Source organism: Gopherus flavomarginatus, chromosome 1 (genome assembly GCF_025201925.1).
Source record: "Gopherus flavomarginatus isolate rGopFla2 chromosome 1, rGopFla2.mat.asm, whole genome shotgun sequence".
NCBI lineage: Eukaryota > Metazoa > Chordata > Testudines > Testudinidae > Gopherus > Gopherus flavomarginatus.
Window position 1 is genome coordinate 250,931,847 of NC_066617.1, and position 23,922 is coordinate 250,955,768.

Consider the following 23,922-nt stretch of genomic DNA (forward strand, 5'->3'; position numbering starts at 1 on the left):
AATTCTGAATCAACCCAAGAGAACTATCATTAGTGTGGACTTTGAAATCATCTAGTACAACAGAATAGGGTGATTTAAGCACCATGTGGGGGAAGAAGACAACTTCATCGGGGGGGCGGGGGGAGAGCTCTGAAGTGTAAGTACATTGTAGACCAGTGGTTCTCAAACTTTTGTACTGATGACCCCTTTCACACAGCAAGCCTCTGAGTGAGACTCCCCTCCCCAATAAACTAAAAACACTTTTAAACATATTTAACACCATTATAAATGCTGGAGGAAAGCAGGGTTTGGGGTGGAAGCTGACAGGTCGTGACACCCCTCCCCCATGTAATAACCTCACGACCCCCAGGGGTCTCAACCTCCAGTCTGAGAACCCCTGTACCATGCACTACACTATTGACTATTACCAACTATACTATTACCAACTTTACTCCATCTCAAAAATTGTACATGAATTGAACAGTTTGTGAATCCAGTTTTGGACCATAGAGCCATTAATTTATCAAGTAACAATGACTTTATCAAGTTGCAGAACCTCTTTAATATCTACAACAAAGAGAGCTTTTCCGTTGCTGTCTTCTGATATGACTGCATACATCCAAGATATTGGGGGAGGGAAAGAATGCAGTAAGACTGTTTTACTGATTTTAATTTTTATTCACTATTAAATGGGGGGAGGGATAGCTCAGTGGTTTGAGCATTGGCCTGCTAAACCTAGGGTTGTGAGTTCAATCTTTGAGGGGGCAATTTGGGGATTGGTTCTGCTTTGAGCAGGGGGTTCAACTAAATGATCTCTTGAGGTCCCTTCCAACCCTAATATTCTATGATTTCAACTTGATACATCAAAATACAAACTTTAAAAAAACAAACAAAATAACATTGCTAAAATGAAAGCAGGACCAAAAAACTAGACCCCACTCCCAGTTTTTTGTTTTGTTTTTTAAAATAATAATAATTTTAAAACTCTGTAGTCAAAAGTCTGGAAGTACGTTGATGATACACTAACTATCTGGCCCTTTATTTTGGATTCTGATGTGACATCCTCTGTAATGTGAAAAGAATTATATCCTTTGTTGCAAATTAAAATCTGGACACTTTTTCTTGTTGGGATATTTTTGTTGCTCTTACCCCTAGCTTTCTATCTTCTATTTGCTGCCATTATAAAAAGAAAGCACTTTTGGCAATATTTATTTGTCGAGGCAAACATCAATGCAAAGCACTTAGTAGTGCAGTATATTCTTTGAGGAGGCACTCAGGGGAATCAAAATATTTTATTGCATCGTGGATATTACTACCTTTGTACCTGCATACTTCATACTTAAACCATTCTCAATATTGTATTTCTAACAATACACAAGTAGGAACAGCTACTATGATGACACTGTTAAGTCCTCAAACAATTCCTGCATATTACTTACAAAAGGAATGCCTTTGCTTAAATGTCTATCCTTCTCCACCTCTCCACCTTTTTTTTTTGTCAGTGCCTGCACATAGCATATTCCTGAAAAAAGAAAGCGCACATTTGCCTCATTTACAATATAACAAAGGTAAAGAAAAAGCAAGAAAAATATCATAGGCTATAAATAAAATCATCTAGTATTTGTACTACACTAATTTATCAGGGGTTGAACAATGTATATTTAATTTATACCTGTTATTACAGCCTCCATTATTAATTTTATACTAGAACGGCTACTTTGGGCAACTGAAATTTGCTTAAAAAGGCTGAAATAATTATTAATTAGAAGGGCATGCTTACTTTAATTATATTTATTTCCTAGTCTAGTTTTATCTGCAGCATACTATGGAAGTATATGATTCAATTAGCCAGACCAATTTATCTTAGGCAATTCTTCAAATGAGAATTGCTTTAAAAAGACAGCAGATTCTATCAATGCTACTTTGCTTCATAAATTCCTTAGGTGACATTAAATAAATACATATGCTGACTGGACACCATTCTCTTTGTGACCTCAATGCTTTTCCCCGATTTTGCTTCTAAATTTGTAGCAATTGTAAATTACCAGAATCACATTTCATTTAAATTACAAGCAGACTGATTTAGTCAAAGACTTTAAACCAACGACATACTGAAGCTGAACTATCTTTAGCATTCATTAACTCAAAAGCAATACATGATAATCATTCGGCTCATTCATCTGCATTATGTGAAACCAGTACGGATTTTTATTTAGTGCTATCCATTGCTTGTTTTATACAATATTACATGGCAGTTTCAAAATTTAAAAAAAATCAAGTTCCACTTAAATTACATATAAACAGTTAATTTCTTTATCCTGTATAAATATGTATTTTAGTAATGCAGAATACTTTTCCAGTGAAAGTTGCATTATTTATCAATACCCACAGATTACAAAGAATTAGAATCATAAAAAATGCATTCCCCGTAGAATGACTTTCCTGTAGCCAATTAATATATTTTACGCCTTAAAGTGAGAATTAAAATTTAAACAGATCATGTTTTTAGTTAATATTTACTGTTTCCCATCTGTATAAATGGTATTGACAGGTACTACTGTATAGTGCTGCTTTCATCTAACATTATTCATTACTAATAACAAAATACAGTGCTTAATCTTAAAAAAGATTGTATCTTTTAATTTTACCAAGCTAGTGAGAATCCCCATGAATTCTGCATTGTACGTCTATCTGCCTGAGTCACCGTGCAATCACCAAATTTAATATTTAGAGTTTACATCATTATGCTGTTACTGCATATGCGAAACAGTTTGATGGCATTCACTAATTTAAACAGAGCAGTCAATGCTGACAGACTTTCCACAATGGCTGCGTGGTTGTAGTTTACTAACATGGATTAACAGCAGGACCAGTGCTCATCAATGCAAGATTTACAGGCAAAAACAGAGCTCTGCAAATCTGCAATGTTATACTTCATGATTAAAATATGTGAAGTTGGATTATTTTCTGGTCGTTAGTAAACCATATTTTAGATGACTTGATTCACATTTTAGATCTCTGCCAGAAAAAAAATTCAGTTTGAGAAAATGAAAGGACATGAAAAGACATTTGTGGTTAAATTTCATCTTAAGAAAATTAGAAGTTGACAAGAAAGAATCCTGAAAATCTAAACTTTGAATAAGGATTCAATCACAGTTTGTGTGGTTCCACAGAACCATCTTTCGATCATTAACCGAAACAGAGAAAACAGAACAGTGTACAAATATAACGTCGGATCTAATTCAGATGTGGTTGTTACTAAAAAGTCAAGATTTTTAAACAGTGAATACACAGTGGTATCTGAGCTTTAGCAATTGTTTCTTTTGCTAAGAATAGAAAAATACTTCTGTAAGTGAGATTCCACTGTCTGGTGACTGATAGTAAATATTGACTTTTTAATGGAAACCACCATATGACCTTCTCATTACCAACATTTCATCTCATTTACAATACCTAAAAAAAAATAAGTACACTAGCAAGTTCCAGTTGCTAACTATCCTTAATAATGAAGTGTAAAGTAATACTTCAAGAGGAATGAGAACTGGAAATGGACATAGTGAGACACAGTTTCTGAACAATGCCTTTATAATAAAAAAAAAGTCAATAATTAAAATGGAGAAGTCAATGTCTTGGAGTGTATTACATTCCACACACAAGTAACTTCTTGCCTTTCCCCAAGATTCTTAGTTTTGAATGCAACTTTTTTCTAAAACTTTAAACCACTGCTGGAGCCATGCCACTGCTATCCTGGGGCTGCAACAGCAGGGCTCGCCAGCAATTTAAAAGGCCCAGACCCCCGGCAGCAGCCAGAGCCTGGAGCTCTTTAAATCACCGCTGGAGCCCTGCCCCCACTACCCTGATATGAGGGGTTTTCAGCTATAACACGGTAGGGATTTTTGGCTCCCCGCGACTGCGTTATAGCGGGGTAGCGGTGTATATTCTTTTTGCGGCAAGTGTAATTAATGACCACAGGTTGGCTCTTTCTCAGCACGGATCCCAAAGGGGATTCTTTTATGTGGAAGGGGCTAAATATGTTGAACTTCTAGCCACACATTCACTCTGGCCTACTTATCTTGTACCAATATAGCCTACAGTTCTTGCGCAGCCGCTGTAAAACCATGCAGTTTCCGCAATGTTTGCAATGCCATTATTCTAGATAGCCAGACAGGGAGTGCTAGGTCCCAATCCAACAAAGCACTTACACACGCTTAACTTTAAACTAGTCTCCTGCTTAAAGTTAAGCATGTGCTTGTGCTTTGTTGTATACCTTCCTTGCTTTTCCCTGGTCCTTAGAAAAGAGTGTGGCATTACTGCCCTGTCCAGAACAAGGAATGGCAGTCCTGAAGTCATTCTAAACTTTGAGTCTCCCACCTGGAAATCCATCACACCCCTAAGTAATATACTGCATTGCCCAAGCGATTCTTTTTTAATTACTCCTCGCGCACAGTAGTAATATTTTAAACCAGTTTCCACGACATGCAGCTGTAGAATTTGGGGGAAAAGGCACTCGTGGTTCATTTAGGACTCTATTATATCAGACTATTCCATCAAGTTATCCTTTTGATTATTTGAAGCTATCTAAAGCAGTATTTCTCAAACTGGGGTCACCGCTTGTGCAGAGAAAGCCCCTGGTGGGCCGGTCTGGTTTGTTTATCTGCCCTGTCCGCAGATCCGGCCGATCACAGCTCCCACTGGCCACAGTTCGCCACTGCAGGCCAATGGGAGCTGCTGGCCACGATCTGCCGGACCTGCGGATGGGGCAGGTAAACAAACCAGCCTGGCCTGCCATGGACTTTCCCAACACAAGTGGTGACCCCAGTCTGAGAAACACTTATGTAAGGTAATACTCTCTATAATATTTTGGAGGCGGAAGGGTGCTCAATACTAATGCACTGTGTTATGTTATGGAAAGCGTGAGTGAGCAGTGACCTTCGCATTAAAGTACTTCTCCCTGGGTTAGAGAGGGTTGTACAAATATCAGAGAACCAAAGCCCTTCAGTCTCCAACCTCAGTGTTAACTTGTGTCATACATGGTGCACCTCCCACTTGACCCAGTTCAGCTGTAGGTGTGCACTACTGTAAGGATCTAAGGGTGCAAGTCTAGAACACAGGGCTGGGCTGGGAGGAGGGGTTGGATCGCTGACATTCCCTCATTGCCAGCAAGAGAGATGGATGAAGCAGCATCTTGCTAAACCTGGATGGTCAGGAACCAGAGGAAGTCCTGTCAGAGCACCCAAAGCCTGCAGCCAGCTGATTGATTCACACTCGCTTTTTAAGCCAGGAAGTAAGCCACATGGGGTCTCTGAGCATCTGTGAAGACTTCCTGATGCTGCTACTGCTGCCGTCACATTGAATCCTTCTCTTGCCTGCCTTCTGCAATCCTTATCCAACCCTGTTCCTGATTCCTGACCTGCTTCTTATTGCTTAGCCCTACTTTGCTTCTGCTCCATGCCTGGTCTTAGCCTCTCTCCAATTCCTGCTCTTTCACCTGGCTCCTGACCATAGGCTCCAACTTTTGACTAACTCAGGCTCAACCCTTGGCTTTCGCATTTGGTATTGAACATGGGCTCTGATCCTCAGCTTCAATTCCTGGTCCTGACTCTGGCTCTACTCCTGGTTCTGGTATTTGGCAGTTGAGTCCAGCCCTGACCCAGGTTTCTGTTCCACTGCTCTGACCACTAGGTCTGACGGCCTACAACCTGGTTCCTAACTACTGATTATACATATTTTAATGCAAATAAACCATATGCACTATGAATTATACTACATATTGTGCATGTATGTTAGCGTATCCCATACCCTCACTAATTTTCCAAAGGGATCCCTTCCTTGCCACACACATACACAAAAGGCTGCCCACTCTGCATGACCAAGAAGTGACTGGCAATTCAGGGCCATTGAGGGGACCAGGGAGATATTTTTAATAGTGGGGTTGGGGTGGGCAGGAGATTCCAGTATCTTTGCATCAAGCCATCAGTGACACACTACTGGTAACTCAATTTCTCAAGCATGTTCAGAGGAAAGGTTCCTCCTCTCCCTTCCCTTTCCCACCTCACCATAAGATGGCAGGGGCACTAGCATCGGGGAAACCCTTCAAATGTGGACCTTTACTCCCTCCCCCCCACACACACACAAGCCTCTTCTTCCAAAATTACCACATATCCCTTCTAAAGCCCTTGGTTTCCCCCAAAGCCTTCCTCCAAGCTCTCTTCACTCTGCCTGCCACCCATATCCTCGCCTCTCATTTTCTCCCAGAGTTCAGCCTCCTCTCGATACCTTCTTCTGTCCAGACTGTGTCTCAAGCTTCCTATTGTCTTTGTGATCAGGATTGCTGATGAGTTGGAGGCAGTCTGAGCAATGTCAGAAAATGGAAGCAGGTGATGGATCTAAGCAGCTCCATCAACTAATCTAGGTGTAGCTCAATAACGTAATCTCCTTTGTTCAAGATAATTTAATGTGTTTAATTTTTAAAAGTTCAGAGTGTCCTAATCCTGAGGTGTTATCTATGCACGCGCACGTGTGGCAGAGAGAGAGAAGCCAAAAAATGTCTCCACTGCAAAGTAGTAAATATTTTACCAAAACAAAATTACACAGAAAATTCAATTGTCTTCTGAAGAGTTAGTATGTCCAATTTGGAGCGCAAATCTAAACACATCCTTAGCTATTCAGATGCTACTGATAGCATAATACAGACGCTCCCACAATCCAATGGAATATTGTACTTTTGACTCTTGATTCATTCAGAAAAAAGACGCAAAAACCACAATAAAATAGGAATGTGTCCACATTAGATACATATGAAAGCATCTCTTTTACCATAAAATCTCAACTAGCATGAGAGATTAGACAGCACCACACTCTCAAATAATCAGTAATGCAGTAATTCCTCAGAATCAAAGGTAAACCAAGCAAAAATGACAACCAGAAGGACAAGACATCTCACAAAAACTTATCAGAGAACCAGTTTTGGATCTAAAGGCAAGGCTGCCAATTGCCTGAGGAGTCTGCCAAGAAGCCAGATGCCATCGCTAGAAGGATATTATCCAGAGTTCTGCATTTGTGTCTCTTGAGTACCTTAGAAAAAGGATAAAGAATGCATGCTGGCACGAACTCTACTGAATCCTAGCAACAAATTGCTGAAATTCTACCCATGCCCCAAATATTTATTTAAATGTTACATTAAAACCACTGCAAAAATTAAATGCCAAGATGTGTAAATAAAAGGTACAATACTTGAAACAATGAACTGGGAGTAGGATTGCAGTGTGGTAGTACTGCACAGCTCGATGGGAATATGAGTCTGGATCATGAGGTCAGTCCCAAACTCCCGAGTTCAGCTGAACCTGGGAAAAACCACTCAGTTGCTGGGGGCTTGTGTTGCGTCTATAGTAACACCTCCCTCTAGTCAAAGCATGGGGCAAGACTGACAAACTGCTACCAGAACTCCTTGACTAGAGAGAAAGAGATCATGATGTTGGGCCTTTCAGGGTGGATAAAAGGAGGAAAATGGAAGAAGCCCAGAGCAGTGTTTTCAACCAGTGAGCCGTGGCAGGCTGGTATGCCGTCAGGCCCAAATAGGTGTGCCGCAGAATTTTTTGAAAAGTACATGTGAGAACAAGAGAGGGAAGCTGCCTGTCTCTCTATCCCGGCCTCTTCCAGGGGTGGAGCAACCAATCAGAGCTCAATCCCCCTTTCTTCCTCCCTCCTTCCTGTCTGAGCAAGGGGTCTGCTCCTCTGCCTCTCCCCTTCCATCCTGCAGCCAGAGGCGGGGGGAAGAACCCCTGGCGCCTGAGGTGTGCCATAGCAGAGAAAACTTTGGGAACCACTGACCTAGAGGATGAACCAAAAACAATATATGCAAATATAATGTTTTAATCAATTTAAAATACATAGGCCTCAATCCAGAAAAGAACACTCCGACTGAAGTCAATGGATTAGAGTTAAGGTTAAACCCGTGCTTAAGTGTCTTCGGGGTTCAGGTCCTATATTGTATATGCAAAGAACATTTTTTGCAAATAGAGCCATTTGTCTATTTTGCCATTGCTTGGCACTGGTCAAAGACATTCACATAAACTTCTATTGACTAGCACAGGTCAATATACATACACACACACACATATACACATTATATATACATATTATTGGAGAAAGGGGAAGGCAGTTATTCTAAATTCTTCCATAAGAGACACAACATGAAAATAAACATTTTAAAGTAAACTATGAATTGTAGATTACAAAAAAAAAACCAACAGTTTTTTTAATACTAGCCTAGTAAATTTTATTATGCGTGACAGTGAATGAAGATTAAGACCTAATGCTGCACCCCCAGTGCACAAATTCCCACGGAAGTTTGCGGGAGGGCTAAGCACAGAGGGCTTGCAGGATTGGGGCCAAGGTTGTAAAGTGTTGATGTGTCACATCATTAAGCACATCTGCTCTGTTCTCACTGTTTTAGTTCCTGTGGATTCATTGTGATTAGACTTTCATGTTTTAAATACCAGGCAGCCCAAAAAAGGGATGTGATGATGAATAATCCCCAAGAGAAGGAAAACCCCTTTTTAATCTGGTTTAAGTCATGTTTATAATGTGCACACACCACTTTGGATTTACCATAAAGCTCCTCAATTAGTTCGTAGACAAGTTAACCTTCTACTTCCCAGCAAATATAATTCATGCACATTTTATACAACACAGCATTCTGCTGGCTATTATCCATCATTTACAAGTGTTATTTGTCTATAAAAATGACACTAAAAAGTTGAAAAATGATTCTGCTCTGCCTGCTTCTGGATGTGTTTTAACAAATGGTAACAATACAAAATGCTCTAAGTCATGTAAGAAGCAATTAGTCAAAAAAGCCATAAATATATATTTTTTTAAGGATATAAATGATTGCTTGCCAGATAGTAAAATCTCTAAGGGTGCTACACACCAAAGGACTCATCCTACGGACACTTACACACTTGACTAATTTTACTCATATGGGTAATCCTGTTAAGATCAATGGCAGTACTCACATGAGTAAAGTTACTCACATGGGTGTTTTCCCTTAAACAGGAGTTAACATAAAACAGTACACTTGATTATTTATTGTTAATAAAGTTAATCAAATACAGTACTTCTTACTCAGGCATGCATTAAATAGAAACTTGAACATGACATGCATATTTATGTAACAGAGATTGAAAGATCATTATCTGTAAGGAACAAAATCCAGCAAAGAAAAGGATGCATAAAATGTGTCTGGTGTCTGTATCTTATTACAACATAAACTGTTTTGCTTAAAACACAAATATTTATTTTAATTAATTCAATTAACCTAAATAATATTTTCCACAACTGACATCTATAACTAATGGATGAATTTCATTATTTCACATGAAGATACAGAGCAAGATCCTTAGCTGGTGCAGATCAGTGTAGTTCCATTTAATTAAACAGAGCTACAATGATTTATATACCAGCTGAAAATCTAGCTGATTCCATAGCTCTTAAATAAGCCAACTAGGTGTCTTTTTTACACTTCTCACTGAAACACAGTGAATGCAAACTACCAGAAACCTAGAAGAATAGTAAATAAAATTCCATATTATATATCACTTGATTTACAAATAGCCCCAATACATCCTGCTTCCATTTTTCAGTTAAGACAGCTTTAGAATAGATTAGAGGTCAGACTTATAGCACTGGCAATCACAGAGATAGAAGAAAACACCAAAATGATTAAATAATTTGAAACAAGATTTTATCAAAATCTTCATATCATTGGCTTTCAACACCTCCCTTGCATTTTCTCTCTGTACATTTAGGAATTATAATATATTTTTAAGGACTGCACCACATTAGTTATCCAATTTTCAAACCATTAATTATAATTTGCAAACAAAATGTTGCTGGGCTTCACTGAGGGCTGCTAAATATGTAACAAAATATAGCTCACCATTAAGAAAATAAGGAGAGGGAGTATGCTTCAGCCATGAAAACTTCCTCAGGCTTTGAATAAAATAATCTGACCTTCTTTTCAAACCTACTGCATTGTTCAACAATCTGAAGAAGAGCAAAAACGTCACCTCTAATCTTATGTTCAAGTTCTAAGGTATATTTTATTAACTCATTTTTATTGCTCAGTTTAAATATACTAATTGGCATATAGTAGACTTACAGCTACTAGATAGCTATTATTCTTTAATGTGTTTGTAATGGTCTATAATATTATGGCACTGGCAGACTCATCTATTTATTTCTTCATTTATAATGACTCATGATGATAGGAGCTAAGTAGGGCATAACAACACAATGGTTAATACCAATCAAAGACTAAAAACTACCTCTGTCCATCTTCTTTAAAAACTGTTCAAAAGTGGACATACTAGAATCTCTTATAAATAGCACCTACTCAAGACATTCAAATTGGGTGTGTTCTCCCCACTGAGAGACACCTACCCCCTTGTGCAACTAATGAAATCTACACAACCAGCACCCTACCGCATGTTCAGCCTCTCTGTATCCTCCCATAGAAACATACTTCTGCTACAGGAACACTCTGAGACATGTATTCCTGGGTGCTCCCAGCCTGCCAAAGGCCACCCACAAAACATGCACCCCTTCATGCAGGTTTCCCCCGTGTTACATCTGCCTCACCCACACTAATTGTTTTCCTCCTTATGATAAACTTAACCCTTCGATATAAGACCCTGGAAATGTCTGCCTTCCCTGTGTATTCAGACATAACACAGGAAGTACAGAATAAAGAGGAAAAGTGTGAAGATGGTAGCATAACAGATTACAGAAGGGGAGGGGATACAGTACTTGGGAGATGAACTATGCAGCATCAGCTGAAACTTAAAGTTGCCTTTCCTTGTCAAAAGGCAGAAGCAGTTCTGCTGCTTCTCGTCTGGGACATACCTGGCACATTGGAAGTGGGTGAGAGGCAAGGTTGAAAACTCTGAGGACCAGGGATGAACTAATCCCATTGCTTGCATTACCCACACTAAATATTTGCTCAAAAAACAAACAAACAAAAAACCACACATGGAGACCCCTATGCCTGGTGCAAAAGAAAAAGTTACCCAGGAGAAACTTTGTGCACACAGGAGTCTGACTTTTTCAGAAACGTTTTAAGTTACGTTTTTGTTAATTTCTGCAACCTGCTCATTTGGGACATGATCCTGCTCCCATTCTTGTCAATGAAAAAAACTCACTGACTTGAATGGTGCAAGATCAAGCTGTTGAGCTGCAACCTCCCTCTTCCCTGAACCTGTTCCTTCATTTTTGACTTGGCTATCTTGTAGGCCTAATTTGGATGTGTGAATCAAAAATCCAGAGAGTCCATTTTTGGGGAGGGAGAAAGTAATAGATTATAAGACACAGTTATAAAGTGCCCGAAACGGAAGTTTGCATGCTTTCACGTTCCTGCTGGTGGACAAAAAGGACATCCCAGCTGCACTTCTGTGAATCAGACAGGAGATATACACAGCAACAACAAACAAGTGTCCAATCCCCATGTATGCATGTTTGACTCTTGAAGTTCTATTTATTCTTTTGCCACTAATCAAAAATACAATAAAATAAGCCTTTTAATCTGAATCGGGTACATGTTCTTGACAGCTAAATAAATGTCATCCAGGAAAAAAAATCCTGACTTCCATGGGATACTTTTTAATTAAATTCAGTTCCATGCGAAAAGTTTAAAACATTACATTTTATGACACTTAAGAAAGGACTAATATAAAACTGCAGAAATCTGGAGATCTTTCTACTACTATATAAATACCTCTTTCTCCATTCTGAGGCAAATGTAAAGGTCACAAGAAGATTCATATTCCCACCCACCCGGTTTCAATATACTTCACAGAATTCAATGTGAAAGAATCATTGCATTCTTCCAGAAGTATCCTTATTAAGTCTAGGTAATTAATTCTACGCATTTAGTCATAGAATCCTCCTTTTATAATCCTTAATTACAAACCTGTGTCTCTGGAAATTAAAATAATGTGCTTATAAATATTTTCACACAAAAGGAAAGGAAGGTTATTTGAGTGATTTTTATGAGAAAGGAAGGAAAGAAGACTCCCAGATTTCTGTATTCTTAATTACAAGTGATTAGACCATTTCTATTTGGGTAGTTTTACACAATAAATTTTAAAGAGAGTGGTTGCTTAAGTACATCTAAAGGTTAAACCTCAAGCAGCTAATCTGTATGTAAGAACAAGTAACTGTCAAATGCTTAACCTTTTACAGATTAAAACTGTCTGCTTAACAGATGTGAAATCATCATTGTTGTAATTGTTATAAGTAGATATCTGAGCATTTTGTGGAAATATATCATTTTTTTAGCAGCAATTTTATGCCCCAGGTCACTTGCATGTCCCTGGCTGTGCTAAAGCCATTGCCTTACATGAAAAGTTATATTCCAAGACTTTATAACTGCTGCACTGATTTTCAGCATCCAAGTTATTGGTTGTACAGGCAGTTTTAAATTATTAGAAAATGACCTTTTGTGACTGGAATGTTTTATTGTTCAGTTGCTGTAAGTGGTTACCGCAAGTGAGTTTACAGAATAGTATGGCCAGTGTAAGAGAGAAAAATGTTTTTACTTCTTATACCCTCCAAATGCAAAAATATTGTCCTTTGTAGACATTCAATGGAAATATTATCACTTAAAGTACAACTAAAATGCTACTATTTTACTTCTGGCAATGAAAATTGTTAAGCCTGTAAGACACAATTGTGTCTACTATGATAAGTAGACACAGAAAATAGCACTTTTGCGTATTTTACTTTCTTGTATTTAAAGAGAGACAAACCAGTTTGAAACACTTCAGGTACTCCTAAGCAGGTGCATACTCGGTGTCCCTACAAGTAGACCAGGCATTTGCCCACTGAATCACAACAAAGTAGATGGGTCAGTTTATGAATCCAATATGTTCTAATTAAAAGGTATATGGCTCACCAGTACAGGTTTGGGGGTATAAGGTGACAGGAAAAAGGCAATGGAGAAAATGCAGTAAATGACTTAGCCTTTGTAGAACTGTTGAAATTGCTTTAGGCACCTAAGAATTGCCATAAAAGATCCATTTTCCATTGTTCTTTTCTCTTTTTATTTGTTATTAATATCCATATCAGAGGTCCAAGTCAGTCTCTTGTGCTAGGTCCTGTACAAAGACAGAGGTATACACAGCCACTACCTTGCACCTATCCTGTCTGCCTGTTCCAAAGTGCCTCACTCATTTCAAAAGATTTTTTTCCTGCAGATGTTAGTTTCAGGCTGCTTATCAGATACACAGCCTGTACTTTATTCCCCATCTATCCTGTGGGTTTGGTTTCCCACAAGTAATGGGTATTTTTAATCCAGTCTAGTTCTGTAAATATTTTTCTACTTATTTTTTCTATTTTTCTACTTAAATGATTTATACTTTAAAAAAGAATACCGAGTACTGACAATTGATAGTACGGAGAGTACATGAGTACTTCTATTAAACAAATGAAGACTAAAAAACCTGAGGTTTTAACTACTGGGTAAAAGCTCTGACAACACCAGTGCGCACACTCACCCAAAATACCCTGCAAATGACTCCTGGTGCCCTGACTGCACTAAAAAAAATTGTATATGTTTGTGCATCACCATCATCTGGAGGAAAAGAGGTCATTTCCAGGACATGATGAAGCAGTATGCACTGACCCACACTCTACACTGATGCAGTTTCTGTACAAGTTTATTCCTGAGCTGAACATGAGCAGAGAATGCCAGCTGTGCCATAATGTAAAGTGGATTGTCATGTGGATTTATCCATACTGTGTCCATTAAGTCACCCTTGGGAAGAGCACTATTTAGAAAACTCTGAAAGATCTTTTTTATACAGAAAGACAAAGGGGAAAGAGGGATTGTAGTGATTCTAAGAGACCTGAGAAAAATGAGATGCTAGTCATACCCTAAAAGGCATCTGAAATATATACATCATTTTAAAATATATCGCTGCATATCCTGTTAATTACAGGGTTAATATTATGAAAGCTGACAACTCCCTATAGACAATAGGAATATTGACCCGTTCCATTTTATGTTCGAAATTTCTCTGTTCCAGTGCAGAATTACCTCTTTAGCCTCTTTCACTCCAGTAAATTCTAATTAAAATATGACCAGGAGTGACAACCTTAGGAAAGAGGTAACCTTTCTCTCCATCATGTCATTTTAGCCTCAATCTTGAATTGGTACAACACTCTTGTAAGCTATTAGCTCAGTTCCCCTCCTACCTCCAGTGCAGATGAAACAGTATGTCCAATCAATTTACAATCCTAAAGTACAAAGGAAATGATTAGCAAAACAACATAAAATCAAATTGTGAATAAGACCATTTTAAATAATAATCCTCTAGAATGTTTTCACTAAATACCATCTTAGCTTCATAGATGACTGTTTTTCAAAATCTAGCCTTACAGCTACGTGCTAGTCAAATATTTCATACATAATAGTATATCTAGATTCATAGGAAAATGATAGATCCTCTTTAATACAATGAAATGCAATTTAGAGCCAAGTCAATAAGGCGCTAACCTCTTATTCTCAAATGAGGTCCAAGTTATACATCACAGGTTAGAAGTTAAAAATGAAAAGAATGGTTCTTGCTGCCCATAATTCAAATGCTGTTGTCAAACAGTTTCTGTTCATGGAAATTATATTGGTTTTATTTGGTTGGAGAAAGCAATGAAGGTATAAGTAGTTCAGGCAGATAGCTTTTTTTACTTATACAGTACAAAGCCAAATGTTCTAGAGCAGCATAAGGACCTGATTTTATCACTTTATTCATGGTAAATAGTACCCTGCTCCACAAGCAGGATGAGATCTGGAGGGGACAAATATTTTTCAGTTTGCCAAGGCCATTTTCAGGGCTGGTTGCAGGGTCTTTGCTGCCCCAAGCAGGGGGAAAAAAAAGTCACGATCAGCTCTACCGCCACCGCTCCAGTTTTCGGCGGCAATTCAGCGGGCTGGTCCTTCTCTCTGAGAGGGAGGGAGGGATCCCCCCGCCAAATTGTCACCAAAGAGCCGGACATGCTGCCCCTCTCCCTTAGGGCACCTGCTTGCTGGGCTGGTGCCTGGAGCTGGCCCTGGCCATTTTGCACCTAAAGCAACCAGGACTGCCACTGAAGAATTTCTCCTGCATAAGTGAGCGCTCCACCAGTATAAAGCTGGAGAAGACAACTCTGCTGCCATGTAACCCCTGCTATGAGAGTAAGAGAAAAACAGTACATGTTGGGGGATGGAACTGGAGGGGGCATAACAGAATAAAGCAACACTAGACCAGATTCTCCCATGAGTTAGAGCTGCACCTCTAATCTGTGCCAGGGCTGAATAGCTGAGGATCAGGGAAACAAAACCAGCCCTTGCAGTTCCAGTTTCTCCACTGCTACTGAGCGGAACTTGGGCAGGGTGGAGAATCTGCCCCTAGTTTTCTCCAGTTGAGTACACTAGTTATCCTGGCTCAGGTACTCCAGGTGTTGGGAGCCTTTTTGTTACACAATCTGCCTTCTGGATCCATATCTTTCTTGATTGGCGAAGGGCAATAAAGAAGAACTGGGCTCACAGCCATTGGAGAAAGTCAGCATCTCCCTTAAGTGGGGAATGTTGCTGGCTTTCTTAACTAAGCTGTTGCATGGCCTGTGCTCAAGGAACCATCATGTCATACTGATTACCTGGCCAGATATCATCCACCCAAAACCCTGGCTAGGTCGACAGTGCGGCTGGCACACGCGTAGGGCTGATTCAGGCTTGTGGGGTTCTAGCTAAGGAGCTGTTTAATTGTGGTGTAGGTGTTCGGGCTCGGGCTGCAGTCTGGGCTCTATGACCCTGCAAGATAGGAGTGTGTCTACACTGCAAAGCAATAGTGCTTGGACCCCCAGTCCTAGCTTAACTCAATGTCAGACCTTACAGCCCTGCAGGATCCTGGGTCCCTGGATCCGAGTCCTGGCTTAGTGCAATTGCAGTATAAAGGCAAGGGGGGTTAGGCTTGAGCTCAGGCTTAAGCTTGGGTTTAGACTGCAGTATAGACATACCCATAGCGTACTGGGACTTTCAGAAAGTCTTTGACAAGGTCCCGCACCAAAGGCTCTCAAGCAAAGTAAGCAGTCATGGGATAAGAGGGAAGGTCCTCTCATGGATCAATAACTAGTTAAAAGATAGGAAACAAAGGGTAGGAATAAATGGTCAGTTTTTATATTGAAAAGAGGTAGGATCCCTCAACAATCTATACTGTGGATTGTGCTGTTGAACATATTCATGAATGATCTGGGAAAGGGGGTAAACAGTTGAGGTGGCAAAATTTGCAGATGATACAAAATTACTCAAAATAGTTAAGGCCAAAGCTGACTGTGAAGAGTTACACAGAGGTCTCACTAAACTGGGTGACTTGGAAACAAAATACCAGATGAAATTCATTCAGTGTTGGTAAGTGCTAAGAAATGTATAGTGGAAAAAATAATCCCAACTATACATACAAAATGGTGGATTCTAAATTAGCTGTTACCACTCAAGAAAGAAATCTTGGAGCCCTCATGAATAGTTCTCTGTAACCATCTGCAAAATGCACAATAGCAATCAAAAGAGCTAACAGAATGTTAGGAACCATTAGGAAAGGGATAGATAATAAGATAGAAAATATCATAATGCTACCAGTGGCGGATTAACAAATTTGCCACCCCTTGGCCCACAAAAAATTGCCCCCCGCCCCCACGCCAGCTCACCTCTGCTCCCCCGCGGCAAGCCTGGGAGGGAGAGGGGAAAAGGGGAGTTGTGGCGTGCTCGGGGGATGGCGGAGGTGGAGGTGATGGTGAGCTGGGGCAGGGAGTGGCTCCCTGCCCCCCCCCCCCCAAAGAGTTACTCCCTGCGCCTGCCGGCCCCAGGTCACCTCCACTATCCCCCGAGCACACCGATACTCGCTTCTCCCTCCCTCCCTCCCAGTGCTTTCGCACGGCAAGCCTGAGAGGGAGGGGGAAGAAGGGAAGTTGCGGCGCATTCAGGGGATGGCAGCGGTGGAACGGAGGTGAGCTGGGGCGGTGAGCGGTTCCTGGTCCCCCCAGGTTACTCCTCGTGCCCGCGGGCCCCAGCTCACCTCTGCTCTGCCTCCTCCAATCGTGCCGCTACTTGCTTCTCCCTCCCTCCCAGCACTTTCATGCGGCAAGCTTGGGAGGAAGGAGGGAAGCGCGGCACGCCAGGGGGAGGAGGTGGGCCGGGGATTTGGGGAAGGGGCAGAGTTGGCGGGGGCGGTGTGAGGAAATTTGCCGCCCTAAGCCTAGGCCTTGTTGGCCTAGGCAATAATACGCTGCTGAATGCTACTATATAAATCCATGGTACCCCCCACACCTTGAATACTGTGTGCATCTTAAAAAAGATATATTAGAATTGGAAAAGGTACAGAGAAGGGCAACAAAATTATAAGGAGTGTGGAACAGCTTCCATATGAGGAGAGATTAAAAAGGACTGTTCATCTTAGAAAACAGACCATTAAGGAGATATGACATGACAGAGTTCTATAAAATTATGAATGATATGGAGAATGTGAACAAGGAATTGTTATTTACCCTTTCACATAATACAAGAACCAAGGATCAGGAAATGAAATTAACAGACAGCTGGTTTTAAACAAATTTAGGGAAGTGCTTCTTTTCACCGTCAACATATGAAACTTGTTGTCAGGGGATGTTGTGAAGGTCAGAAATATAAATGGGTTCAAAAAAGAATTAGATAAATTCATGGAGAACAAATCCATTAAATGGTTATTAGCCAAGATGGTCAGGGATGCCACCCCATGCTCTGGGTATACCTAAGCCTCTAACTGCCAGTGACCAGCTTTGGATGGGATGACGGGATGGATCACTTGATCCATCTGTTCTATTCATTCCCTCTGAAGGATCTGGCATTGGCCACTGTCAGAAAAGGGAATGGGGATGGAGAGATAGCTGTGGTTTGAGCATTAGCCTGCTAAACCTAGGGTTGTGAGTTCAATCCTTGAGAGGGCCACTTAGGAATGTGGGCCAAAAATCAGTACTTGGTCCTGCTAGTGAAGGCAGGGGGCTAGACTCAATGACCTTTCAAGGTCCCTTCTGGCTCCAGGAGATTGGTATATCTCCAATTATCATAAAGACAGGATACTATATGGGCCATTGGTCTGACCCTGTAGGGCCATTCTTATGTTCTTTCCCAAAAGATTCCTCAGTTCCTAGACACCTGAGCTTCTGCTTTTGAAGGCTCTGAGGCTCCTAAATTCCTGCTGGTGAGCATGTGCAAAGCCACCTAAGTCCTGATATTGCCAAGCTGTTCAGAACCAAGCTCATATCTAAGCCCTCAAAATAGGTGTTCTCCACCTATCTCACCTGCCAGGCATGATCTGGGGTAAGGTTCTCAGAGGAGTCACAACACACACAAAAGACAATAATGATGATGTCCATTATGCCAAATAGCCCAGGGAGTAGGGCAATCACCCGGCATGTGGGAGACCCAGCTCTTCACTCTGCCTAATTATACAGCTGATAAAGTCTTAGTAGCAGTCTCAGTATCCGACCTAGGTATCAATTCAGTCTACTAACGAACACCTTTTGTGGATTATTATGTGACATATTTTGGCCTTCAGGAGCTGTTTGCTCTTTTCTTTATAGCTGTGGCCAAACTATTTCCAAGATTCTTAAGTGTTCCCTTAATTTGTACTCCTGCTGTGCAATAACATTGGCTGAGTATTACCACACCTGAATCAATTTTTTTCTTTTCAGTGCTCACTCCCTTTCAATAACCACACTATTAAGATAACAGAGTTTAGGTTTAAATGGACGGCTCTACCTTGTTGTAAAAAGTCCTTTGTGACTGGTAGTCTGCTGACATTTCTACCAAGCTCAGAAGGCAGTCTCCCAGATCAATATCCTTTTCCCTTCTAAGCTTGTCAGATGCCCTGGCCAGCAAGAAAAGGAGTGGAAGTGCATACAAGAGGTTCTGAGATTATCTCTGCTTTAGAGTATCCACTGCATTTTATTCTCTAATACTAGACCTTCAAAGCAAAGAGGTCAACATGCTTTTGCTGCTTCCCCCATTGCCTGTTAAGCTAGCGCATGTCTCATGATTTAAGCTCTCCCTCATTGTCATATGACTTCTGTCTATAGTTATATTCAAAGAATTTCTAACATACCCTGCCATTATCAAGAGCAAGATGGTTACTATCCACTTGAGTAAAAATATTGATACTGCTGACTTTTTGCTGGCAAGATCATAAATCATAAGTTAAGAAAAGTTTCATGTATACTCTCCAAAAGATTGAGTTTACATGTGCTGAAACCCATATCAGAGCATAATCTGGCTTTGTTCCTTTTGTGTGACCATTCAGAGATTAATTTTTGCAAGTTCATCATATACAGTGTGTCCTGTAAGAGCACTTCAGTACATGACAATATCGTGCCATAGACTTATTAATGATCTTCTCAGAGCTTCCTTCCTAATTTATATATCTGTTATGATCTGCTGCAACTTCCAAAATCTCTCTTATCAGAAGAGCTCTCCCTTATTTGGAATCTATAAGGATTTTTAGATGTGTAATTGATTAATGTGGTATTCATTAAGTTTTCCATAGTCATCACAAACCCACAAAAGTTTTCCATCATCTTACTCATAACTGTGATTAGTCTGTTGGCATTTTCCTGTATCAGACTGAAGGCAGTTTATTTGATAAGAATATCTTCCAGAGAAAGAAAGACATGAATTCCCTCCAACTTGAATGTTGCTATTACTATAACCAATATCCTGGTAAAAACTCTAGGCATTGCTTAGAGACTTAAAGGCAGTGAAAACCATGGTAAAATAATCACAGAGATTTCCTTATTATGAAGTGTGACTATAACTCCATGAGATCTAGTAATATTTTAAAACACTTTCTGGTTTATTGAAGGCAGTATGAATGCTAGCAACTTCATTCTTGAATATGCTCCTTTTAAAACATATTGTGATATATATAGTCCTTGTTTCATTTCAATTCATCCCATATCAGAATGATAAAGAAGGCTGCTTTCCCAAAGAAAATAAAAATAAAAACAGGAAATGTTTATCTTATTAAAAATCATACTCCTATTCTTGCAATTTTGAGACCCTTTTCACCTTTCATTCAAAGAAAGGTGGAGGGAGGAAAAAGAGCCTGTTCCAGTCTAGAGTCTGAAAACTGCTGTCAGTTTCCTCAATAGGCACTTGATCCTGTTCCCATTCAAGTCGATGGAAAAGCTCCCATCAATTTCAGCAGTGTAGACCAAGCCCTAGATGAGAGGAAGCACATGGAGGTCTTGCTTTGCACTTGTTAAATTTCCCTATGTACTGCTTTTACTTTTTTCCCCCACTTCTTTACTCTTAATAGAGGGTCACATTGACAAGGAATAACAGCCCCTTTCCTTGATGTACAATATTTTGTGCACCTAAGAATTTTTTTTAAAACGCAAAAAAAATTGACTTGAGTAGGACTCTGGATCCTATACATCATAATGAAATTATTTACTCTTCCTTGTGAATTCACTATTGATATTCTGAGAGGCAAAATACCTTCCCTACTTTCCCACAGCTCTGAAAACTTAACTAAAAACTTTAGGTAACACATCCCTAACTTAGCTGTGGCTAGAAATAGTCACACATGTACACTGAACTGGAGTACTTACGAGGTTGACAGCTGCTTCATTGTATTTAAATTATATTTTCTTTTCTGTGTACAGCCAGCATTTCACTGACCTAGAAAGAGGTTGCCCTCCATCCCGCTAAGGTTCACTGCCCACTTTACAGTGTCTCTTGCATGGAAGGACTTTGGATAAAATTTTCAAGAACGTCTAAATGACAAAGAGTAAGTCCTCATTGTGGCATTGTCTCAACTTGCCTACACTTGAGTCAGTCCGCTAATGTTATCCTAGCTCAAGAGAAAGTGAACACACTGCAAAATAACACTTGAGTTGCTGTGTCCACACTGGCACTGCACTCACTTGATATTGGTGCTAATACTTCTGGGGGCACACTCCATGGTTCTCAGCACTGCAGTAAACTGAGCTGCTCTATGAATTCTTTACCGGTATATTTTGGAAGTACTTGTGTGTCCTTTCTGGGCTCATGAGGGAAACTGGGGGAAGGCGCTGGAGCAGCACTCAAGAGCAGTTATGTTAGCAACTGACAAGTTGTGCTCACTTCCTATACCCCCTCTCGGACTGGCCAAATTTAATTAAAAGCACTGCTACACTCCTGAGTGCCCAAGTCATTTCTGAAAATCAGACTTCAGACTCAGAAAATCACTCGCATGATCGCCACTGAGGTCTGAGCACTTAGTTAGCCTAGTTCGGATGTGAGCAGCCATGTTACAAAGCTATACCCAAGTGTGTCCACTCAACTACAGCCTACACTGCTGCGGTACTCACCCGTGTGTGTCACTAGGACTATTGGGGGAATATTCTTTGGTTCTTAGCACTACAGTAACCTGAGCCACCCTATTGTTCTGTCTCAATGAACTGTGGGAGAACTTCTTGACACATGGGGATTAGTGGGAAGGCACGACAGGACTCCCAGCACTCGAGTGGTTTAGCCGGCATCTTCACTGCAAAGTGGGTGGGTTACTAGTACTTGAGCTTTTAGCATACAACTCAGGATGGGTCAGCTAGCTCATGTGTAAACCACCTCACTCAGGTCACAGGATTGTGTGTGTGGATGGAACTGGGTTAGAGGCAACACCGAAATAAGAGCACAAGTTAACCTGCTTAACTCCATGTTTCTTAAGCCCCAGCACGCCAAGCGCGTGCTTGGGGTGGCATGCCACGGGGGGCGCTCTGCCGGTTGCCGAGAGGGCGGCAGGCGGCTCTGGTGGGCCTCCTGCAGGCGTGCCTGCGGAGGGTCCGCTGGTCCCACGGCTCCGGTGGAGCATGCACAGGCACGCCTGCGGGAGGTCCACCGGAGCCGCGGGACCAGCGGACCCTCCGCAGCCACGTCTGCGGGAGATCCACCAGAGCCGCAGGACCTGCGAGCGGCAGAGCGCCCCCGCGGCGTGCAGCCGTGCTTGGGGCGGCGAAATGGCTAGAGCCGGCGCCGTATGAAGGGGTTACCTATGATAGCAGGGGACTGGATTAGACTCTGGAAATTCTTTCCAGTCTGATGTTCTTAACTCTGCAGTGAAGACAAGCATACACATTTCTGAAAACGTTATCCTTCACCTCATCTTGAGACAGTATTTCTTGGTCAACTATCTACTCTCCATCTCCCAGTATTTTGTGCATGAAACAGGTGCTTCACTGCTTCAGTTCACAAAGAGAAGGTTTGCCTAACACCACTCATGGCCAGGGCCAACAAGAGTCGGGGGAAAGCCGGTACAAGTTAGTGGAGCCCGGCTTCCCTGGCTTCGTCGGCCCTGTTTAGCCGATCCGCCCTTGCTGGGGGGCCCGAAAAAATTTTTTCACTGGGGCTCGAACCCACTCTTGGTGGCCCTGCTCATGGCTATCATCTGTCCTGACTTCACTTTCTTCTCTCCAACTATCCTGAGAGGAAATTTCTATTCTTGGAAAATTCATTTCTAAATTAAGGAACCGTGATATTTTGATAAGGATAATCTTAGAGTACAACGGCTCACTACTTGGTATTTCATTTACTTATATTGTAAGTTCTTTGGGACAGTGGACATCTCTTTGTTATACGCATATACAGCACCTACTACAATGGGGTACTGACCCTTGATTAAGGCTGCTAGGCACTACTTCAACACAAATAATACTAATAATTTCTCAGTTATTTTTCTTTAACCTTTTAATAGAAAAATGGAAGTGAACTTCACTGAGAAAGAACTCCTGGAATTTTTGGTGAGGAATGATCCTGTACGTTGTTAGAGAAGTCCTTCCATGCAAGAGACACCACACAGTGGAAACTGGTTTCTTTTTGTTGTTGTTGTTGTTGTGAAAGAGGTGTTCTTTGAAAGTCCAGAAATGCTACTCTAAAATTCCTTCATAATAAAAATTGAAATACTGCCTTGCTTGTTCACGTAAGTTATTTCATAGTGTTACAATAGCACCTAGAGACCCCAACCAAGATCAGGATTCCATTTTGCTAGACAGACACTGTTCAAACACATAGTAAAAGCCTGCCCTGAAAGAGCTACAAACAGACATGACAGACAACGAATGGGAGGGAAGACAGACGATAAGGTGAAGTAAGTTGCTCAAGGTCACAGAGGAGATCAGTGGCTAAGCTGGGAACAGAACTCAACTATCTTCATTATCAAGCCAGTGCCCTGTCCCCTAGACTACACTGCCTCAAACCTTCTGTCTTTTGTTCCTAACCAGAATTACAGACAGGGCCACAGCCACAGGTACAAACTGACATTACTACAGCAATAGCTCTATACACCAGCTGAGGATGTGGCCCATAGTTTAATAGGTTGATTAAATGACATACATCAATAAGTAAGAGAAAATAATATCATACTTGTTTCATTCACTTCCTTTTCTAAATGGCTTCTGATTATTACAGTTTACTTTGCTTTCTCCATTTTAAACAAGTCTCACCTTCCAAGGAATTTCTCATTTCCAAAGCCCCATTCCTCCCTTTTCAGTACCACCCTTGTTGCATTATGCTTTCTTCTGCAAGAAAAAAGCTGGCAGATACTCACAGAAGTACAGCTGCCACCCTTTCCTCCATATATACAGTACTATGCATCTAAAGATCCAAGCATTACACATGTTGGGTGAAATTCTGGCTCCACTGAAGCCAACAGGAATTTTGTCATTGACTTCAGTGGGGTCAGTATTTCACCCCTTGAGTTTCATCCTAAGGGCTGTTTTTATGCCAGTACAATTTAATATCATTTAGCCCTCAGATTTCATTGTAACTTTTCATCCAGCTATTTCTGTCTCCTGCCTTTCTTCAACACACAATCATTTTTTATTCTGATTTTTTTTGCCCACTGG

The 23,922-nt window shown here is 40.8% G+C and overlaps 1 protein-coding gene across 5 annotated transcripts in view; it reads right to left on the bottom strand.

Annotated features, from left to right (window-relative positions):
• AFF3 (ALF transcription elongation factor 3) overlaps window positions 1-23,922 on the bottom strand; it is a 514,246-nt gene that overhangs the window by 471,857 nt on the left and 18,467 nt on the right. The gene's annotated exons all lie outside the window — the stretch shown is intronic.